This window comes from Pan troglodytes, chromosome 8 (genome assembly GCF_028858775.2).
Source record: "Pan troglodytes isolate AG18354 chromosome 8, NHGRI_mPanTro3-v2.0_pri, whole genome shotgun sequence".
NCBI lineage: Eukaryota > Metazoa > Chordata > Mammalia > Primates > Hominidae > Pan > Pan troglodytes.
In genome coordinates this window covers 59937836-59946056 of record NC_072406.2, presented here as the reverse complement: position 1 = coordinate 59946056, position 8221 = coordinate 59937836, and the positions used below count along the sequence as shown (strand labels likewise).

General features: G+C 50.8%; 2 long non-coding RNA genes across 2 annotated transcripts; one reads left to right on the top strand and one right to left on the bottom strand.

The window, feature by feature from the left end:
* Positions 1-435: 435 nt before the first annotated feature.
* On the top strand, positions 436-7985 carry LOC107966918 (uncharacterized). Its single transcript, XR_001706977.2, has 4 exons — positions 436-824; positions 919-977; positions 7272-7343; positions 7907-7985. It is a non-coding gene; the product is annotated as an uncharacterized LOC107966918 (long non-coding RNA).
* On the bottom strand, positions 6798-7900 carry LOC107966917 (uncharacterized). Its single transcript, XR_001706976.4, has 3 exons — positions 7845-7900; positions 7498-7654; positions 6798-7264 (listed from the first exon to the last, which is right to left on the bottom strand). It is a non-coding gene; the product is annotated as an uncharacterized LOC107966917 (long non-coding RNA).
* Positions 7986-8221: the final 236 nt, after the last annotated feature.

Genomic DNA, 8221 nt, shown 5'->3' with positions numbered 1-8221 from the left:
AGCTTCTGGAGGTCACTCCTGGTGCCTTTGCTGAGCAGGTCACTCCTTGCTTCTTCTGCAGACAACAAGGTTACCAGCACGATTATTGCTATGACCAGTGGAGCACAGGTGCCAAATGCATTTCAGGACACTCTCAAAGAAGCCAGTCAGGTTCATAGTTACCAGTATTTTGCTCCACCCATTTTGATGACTAATACTCAATACCTTCAAATGCATTTCAGGAGACTCTCAAAGAAGCCAGCTGGGTTCACAGTTACCAGCATTTTGCTCCACCTATTTTGATGACTAATGCTCAATGCCTTCTTTCCCTTAGGCTGAAAGGCTGGGAGCCTGGGGGCCACCGTTTACACCCTGGGTGTGGCTGATTATAAGATAGGCCAGGTCATTCTGAACTGGTAACCAGGCACCACTCTGGAGCTGAGTGGAGAAAGGCATCCCAGGCGGCTTTCCCAGGGCCACCAAAAGGACAGTCATCTAACTTGCCCCCAAGTGATTTGGGCCAACCCTTGGCCACTGCAGAAGTGACTGACAGCGTGTTGTAGAAATCCCACCACACCAAAAGGGGGGGCGGAAGAGTTCCCCACTCCCTGATAGTGGGCTGCTGGCTAGAGAAGGCTGTGGCCCTGACAGCCTGACATTCTGCTGCCCCCAAAGCATGGGGGCAAGACACTGTCCCCTGAGCCTGTGACCTGCTGCATCCTCACCTCCTGGGTGGGGGTCCAAGCCACGTTCCCTCTCTGAAGATAACAGCAATTGCCCACAGCCTGAACCGCGTGTTTGCAGTGGGTCATGGAGTTTCTGAACAGCATGGCCTAGTGGACAGAGTGAGTGGGGCCAATTTGAGAGGTGGTGGGGGCCTGGCTCCTGTGCCCTGAGGCTCACACTCCCTGCCCCTTTGTACCTCGCTCTCTATTCCAGATTGGAACACAAGGTGTCTTGAGGTGAAGTCTGTGGAGCCTCCATTATGTGTGCAGGAGGTGAGCACTGAGGAGGCCCCGCTGTAGTAAGAAGGGTATGTGCTGCATGTGTGGTATATGGTGTGTGTGGTGTGTTTTGTGATGTGTGTGTGTTGGCTATAGTGGGTATATTGCGTGTGTGGTGTGTTTTGTGATGTGTGTGTGTTGGCTATAGCGGGCATAGGGCGTGTGTGGTGTGTTTTGTGATGTGTGTGTGTTGGCTATAGCGGGCATAGGGCGTGTGTGGTGTGTTTTGTGATGTGTGTGTGTTGGCTATAGCGGGCATAGGGCGTGTGTGGTGTGTTTTGTGATGTGTGTGTGTTGGCTATAGCGGGCATAGGGCGTGTGTGGTGTGTTTTGTGATGTGTGTGTGTTGGCTATAGCGGGTATATTGCGTGTGTGGTGTGTTTTGTGATGTGTGTGTGTTGGCTATAGCGGGCATAGGGCATGTGTGATGTGTTTTGTGATGTGTGTGTGTTGGCTATAGTGGGTATATTGCGTGTGTGGTGTGTTTTGTGATGTGTGTGTGTTGGCTATAGCGGGCATAGGGCGTGTGTGGTGTGTTTTGTGATGTGTGTGTGTTGGCTATAGCGGGCATAGGGCGTGTGTGGTGTGTTTTGTGATGTGTGTGTGTTGGCTATAGCGGGCATAGGGCGTGTGTGGTGTGTTTTGTGATGTGTGTGTGTTGGCTATAGCGGGCATAGGGTGTGTGTGGTGTGTTTTGTGATGTGTGTGTGTTGGCTATAGCGGGTATATTGCGTGTGTGGTGTGTTTTGTGATGTGTGTGTGTTGGCTATAGCGGGCATAGGGCATGTGTGATGTGTTTTGTGATGTGTGTGTGTTGGCTATAGCGGGCATAGGGCGTGTGTGGTGTGTTTTGTGATGTGTGTGTGTTGGCTATAGCGGGTATATGGTGTGTGAATGTGCGCAGTATGGTGTGTGTGCTGTGGAAGTTGTGTTTGGATGCATGTGGTGTTTGTGCGTGTGTATGTGCTGTGTGAGTGTGTGTTGTGCATCACGTATGGTGTGTGGTGTGTGTGGTATGTATATGGTGTGTAGATCATGGATGTTTCTGGTACAGTATGTTTATGTTGTGTCTGTGGTATATGTGTGCTAGTTGTGTGTGGTATAGTGTGTTTGTGGTGTGGGTGTTGTATCTGTGTGTATGTGGTGTGGGCATGCACAGCAGCTAACCTGGCCCATAGGCCGGGAGCAGTCAGGGTTCATCTCAGGAATGCCAGGCAGGCGTAGGAGCTGAAATATCTGTGTAATTTACCACATCAACAAAACGGGAAATAGGAACCAGGCAATTTTCTCAGGGGGATGAGGAACAAGAAGTGGGGGTGTCAACATCTCCTTCTGTTCCTGGGAACAAAAGAAAACCTCCATAGCCTGAAAAAGCCATCCACACAAACACCCTTGGTTCTCCTCGGCCCCAAAGGATAAATCCCAGCACCCATCCCTGCTGTCTGGGATGTGGAGAGAATGTCCTCTTGCCAGCCAGGGTCCCGGCATGTGTGGAGACAGCCCTGTGAGGGCCTCTGTGATGACCCCTGTCTGTCTTGAGTTCTGTCTGTGTAGGCTGGGGCTCTGAATGGCTGACGTTTGTACAACTGCAGCTGCTGCAAAGGAATAGAGCCCTGGGCATCCTCCCTCCAGGGGTACAGCATGAGGCCCTTAGCAAGACCACCAGGCCCTCCAGTAGCTGGGCTCTGGTGTCCGTGTTCCTTACTGCAGAGCACCCTGGCAGTAGGCTGTGGGGACAGACACATGGTCCATGTCTGAGCTCTGCTCTCCACGGCCACATGACCAATTCCAGTGAGCTCCAGAGGTGCCTCACATGAACAGAAAGGACGCTGTCAGGCCTGTCGTGAGTCCCAGGGCACTGGGCTGTGCAGGGACTGGCAGAGGGCTGCGAGCTGGCAGGTCCCAGAAACAGGAGCTGCGCTGACACTTCCATGATTGGTCCTGGGGTCTGTCCCCGACCCCGCCTCTCCCCCATGCAGAGCTGAGGATGGGGGTGGAGTAGAGAGAGCTCCCCTCCCCCTCGGGGTCTCTTTCTGCTGTTCCTGGTTTAAAGCCACTCAGCCGTGCAGCAGTGTGACAGCTGCGCTCCTCTGATGATGTCCCCTGGACATGCACAGGCTGTGGCATCTGAGCAGCCCTGTCAACCCCAGGTGAGGATGTGAGTCATCACCCCTCACTGGAGGCAGCCGAGTCGAGGTGACAGGTGCCCTCTGCCCACCAGCTCAGCCCTCTGCCTCTGCTCATGTGGCCTGGCAGTCACGGCCCTGATCTGTCAGCTGTTGGCCAATTGTACAAAGCCACCCCACATGGAGGGTGACAGTCACAGCAGGGAAAGGCCAAGGCAGGAGCCTGGAACCCAAATGCAACAGAATGAGCCCTCTCAGCAGGCTGCTACCAAGAAGCCATGAGGGCTCCGGGGAGCCCAGGAAGGAGCCCAGGGAGGGAGGCACGCAGCCCAGACTCCCCCATTCAGCCCTGGGCCTCATATCCAGCCTGGCAGAGGCCTCTGCTGGGCTAAGGACCAGCCTGGAGCAGTGAGGCCCTCCAGGGGCCACTCCCTGCTCTGGGCACCCTGTACAGAGGTGGGACCAGGTGGGGCATAGGCACTCTGCAAGCCCTGCCTCACCTTGAAAGGCCGAGCCCACCTGCCCTTTGCAGCCCTGCTCGAAGGGCACCTTGTCCTGGAAGCCTTCCCTGATGACCAGCCCCTCTGACTTCCTGCAGTCCAAGGGCTTGGTCTGTCCCTCTCATCAGTCACTTGTCACCCAGGATGTACCATGACTTCTGGTTGTCTGTGTCCAAACATAATTTTCTTACTTAGTTCTTTGTTTTTCTTCTAACCTTTCATTATTAAAATGTTCAAACTTTACAGCCAAGCGGATTGTGCAATGTACACGCCTGTTTCCATCGTGGGGATTTTTAATTAATGCTTGACCATGCTTGCTTTATCCTGTCTCTATGCGTGTCTTCCTCTCACTGTCTCTCTTTCTCTCCACCAATTCATCTTATTTTTGGATGCATTCAAAATATTTTACAGTCCTCAGGGTACTTTACCCCTAAACCCTTCAGTTCGTATATCTTTAACTAGGGAACAATATTTATTAAGTTCTCTTTTTGCAGTGCACAAATCTTGTGTGTCATCTGATGAGTTTTGACAAGAGCACACACATCTGTGTAACCGCAGACCCTGTGAAGATGTGGAATGTTACTATGGCCCCCAGAAAATCCCCTCAGACCTCTCTGTGCATGTGGCTCAGTAGTTCCCTGGGATTGAGACAAGAAGTGGAATTGTTGCATTAAGGGCACACACCTGTGAAATGTTCTTCAGTAGTGTTGCTTTTCTGTCCAGGAGGCCATACCAAGCAGTGTGCGGGAGTCCCAGTCCCCACCGCCACCCCCAGCACAGGTGACTTCCATCTGTGTCCTGTTGCCCTTCTGGTAAGTTGTCAGCCCTACAACACTGCTCAGGACTGCAAGGACTTGACCCCTGTGGCCTGAGGGAGCACTGTAGGATTTCAGGGTGGAAAGCTCCAGCTGAACTGCCCCCGTGCAGAGGCTGAGGCAGGGTACCTTTCCTGGGTTCCTTGGATTAGGAAGGGTGTGGGAGTCCTCCTGTGGGCTCAAGGCCCAACCACCTCCTTGTGGACCCTCAGTGACACCAGATGAGGATTTGGTCCAGTGGACACACAGATGTTCATTCAGACACAGCCACTTCCTTGTAGGGAAGCCCCCTGGGAATTCAGTTTTGGGGATGGATCACCAGGAGCAGGGAGGTCAGAGTGGAGAGAGCCCTCCACTCTTCCTCACTCAGACTTTTGAGTGTTGTTCTTGCAGAATCCAAGCAAGTGATTATTCACGGATATGACTTTAATAATGCAAAGAGCCAGGACCAGGTTATTTGCAGATTCTAGTTCAGCAAAACCAAAGTCATTGATAAGTAGCCTCCTCTGAAATCTGAAATGATCCAATGAGCTTTTCCTTTGAGCATCACGGTGACATTCAAAGAATTTCAGATTTTAGAGCACTTTGGATTTTGAATTTTCAGATTAGGGATACTCAACCTAACTAAGCAAGATCACCTGTGTAGAGCAGCTGGCACAAGTATGGACTTTATAATATTTTAAACTCTCCTATTGTTTGGCAACACTCAGGCATCCGGTGACCTCTGCAATTGGGGAGTGGCCTGAGGAAGCACACAGTCTAGGCAGACAATGTGCCCTGGGTCCTGAGGGAGTGTGCTCTTCCCCGCTGAGTGCCCGGGGTGCAGTTGGATTTTCTGCATCCCCCTCAATTCTTCCTCTTGACCCCTTGTTACATTCATTCCATCTGATCATGTTATGTTCAATGGCCTCTTATTCAGGGTCATCTAGTAAACTTGGAATGACTCCTCTCCCTGCAGGATGCTTCTCAGCCATCTCTCCTCCTGTCCCTGAGTATATAGAAAGGGGCAGAGGCTGTCATTGTCACATTCTCATGTGGCAGAGTTGTGTAGATGGTCTCAGGCCATTAAGATTCCACTGACGTATACTTTCGTGGGAGTGGCTTAGGGATGGAGCAGCCCCCTCCTAAGGAGAGCTACTGGGTATTGAATGCTTCTTATATCAGATATTGTGCCAAGTGCCTCACACTCAATATCTCCATGAATTCTCAAAGCAGCCTTACTGCATTTCCTTTGCATGGGTGGATAGCCAGGGCAGGGGTGATGGAAGAGCTTCCCAGTGCCACACACCTGGAGAGTAGACCCAGGAGATCTATCTGCCCAGTGGGGGCCTTCTGCGTCCCTGAGATGATGGTTTTTGGGGAAGGCATGGCCCTGCCTACCCCCAGGAAGTCCATTCAGATGCCTCCTCTGCCCGCCTGTGGGTGCACTGGTTTCCTGGAGGGCACTAGTTTTTTCTCCAAGGTGGGCCAGCACCAGGTCTCGCATAGGAAAGCCCGTGCCACAGTCCTGGGTACCTCTGCAGATGGCCACCCTGCTCCTGGTTGGTGCCTGTGCAGAAGTAGCCGGGCATGGCTGCCTGTTGCAGGGAGCTCGGATGCACTGAGGAGTGTGACTTTGTCATTAATTACATTTTCCTCTGAAGAAAACATTCGAGAAACATTTTAGAAATAGGGAAGCAAGAAGACATATTCAAAGCTTGATGTTTCTATATGCTTCATGTTTTCTGTCTTTATAGGCTATGTTTTTGTGATTTAAGAAATTTTTTAATATGGTGACTGAAGTATGGGTTTAATCGGTTAATCTGTTTGAAAACTCTTTTCCCAGCAGCCCGGTGTTGCTGGGCCCTCTGCCCATCTTGACCCTAAGCCATGGCCTCAGGGTGCCAGTGCCACCCGCCCTCCCCAGGAGCTCCCTGAGCTCTCCTGAATGCCATTCTGCAGTCAGGTCACACATCTTGGGGATTTTTACCCTAGTAATCCCACTCTTTCCATCTCTCAAAGTGAATCTGTTTCCTGATCGTTATCTTTATCAGCACCAAGGAAGAGGTCAACAGTTTAGAAATTCATGGCTAATCTGACCATTGTGTTCAGGTCAACAAATTGTTCCATGTGGAAATGAGTCATTTTGTCCATAGTAACCCTGACCTACATGAAAAAGAGAAAAACAATAGAAAGTAATTTTATGTATACATGAAATTTTAATTTATAAAATTATAATATTATATTTTGTTATACATATGTACAATTATTTTTAAAGTGTTAATTATATTTTATTATAAAAATGATACAATGTAGAAAAAAGAAACATAGACAAAACATAATGAATAAAAACATTGCCCCAAATCCCAAACCCAAAGACAAGTGCTATTAACATTTTCAACTACAACATAATAAATTTAATTTTGCTTAAATATGATGGAAGAAAAAGAAAATGAAATGGGATTGAAGAAACTGTGCAACATCACACGAATGCTTCTGGTCGCCTGTGACGAAGCGGCTGTCCCTTTCTCTCTGTGCCTCTCCTTCCCTCTGCTCATGGACATCACAGCACGTTGCACTCTGCCATCTATTTTGTTCTCTATTTTTAATTTTGTTGTCTGTCTCCCATGCAGTCCTTAAAGGTGAGTCCTTAAGAGCAGGGACTCTGCCTGCCTTTCCTGTTACACATCAGAGTGCTGCACAGGGCCTGGGCGTGGCGGGTGCTCACAGGGGTCTCTGCAATAGGAAAGCAGAGCCCAGATGCCAGTCGTGGACCACAGGGTCCGCTCTGCGTGATGAGGACCGGAGGTGGGAGGAACAGTGGACGAACATGTGCATCGACATTCTTCCCATGTCATTTCCTTTTAGAAAAAAAAACAATCAGTATGGACAAGACTTTCATGACTTGCCCTGGACCAAAGATTAAAAACAACCTGGACAGTAAGTATCCCTGGCAGGAGGCTCTAGAGGGCAGGAGGCTCTAGAGGGCAGGAGGCCAGGGGTCACAGTTGGGCACTGTGAGGTGTACAGAATGTGGATGCCCCCCTGCTGGGGCAGCACGTGTCTGCAGCTGGGCTGAGAACACATTGCTCACCTCCCTTGTTGGTGGCCCCCAAGGTGTTCAGGGATCTGCAGTGTCCTAGGGATCTTCAGTGTCCTAGGGTCTGTGAGGAGGGCAGGATGCAGGAGATGATTGCCCGAGGAATGGTGCCGTTGCTCCAGGTCGCCTTTCAGAGTTAAGCCAATGGACTCTGTAAATACAGAAGAGCCAGAATGGTTGACACCAAGCAGCCATTTGTGGTCACTTAGGACACAGTCACAATGACATGAAATCTCATGCAGGGCCCCTCGCTGCTGGACCCACATCCCCCTTGGCCATTGTTGCTGAGGTTGACCTCAGTGCTTTGGGGAATGAGAGCATTACCCATGCTGTCTACTCACCAAGGGCAAGAACTGCATCTCTCCGGGCTGGCTCTCACCATCTTCGCTTTCTGTGCTTTAAGGAGGTCTTTGTTGAAGCCAGCCTGAACAATGGCAGAAATGTCCTTTCTAATGACATCACTATGAAGAGCACCACCTGTGTGAGTACCAGGGTGGGGATGCCACCAACCTGGGCTGTCCAGAGGCCCTGCACTGGAATGAGATACACCCTGGGGAGGACAGAAAGAGCACACAGTTCCCAGGCAGTCCCAGAAAAGTAGTGTGTGCAGCAGGCACCTGGGCCTGCTTGATCCTGTTCCAGCTGGCACTGGTGGATGAGGATTGGAGGCTGTGTGCCAGGAGCCAGAATCCAGGACCTCTAGGGTCTCCACCTTCTC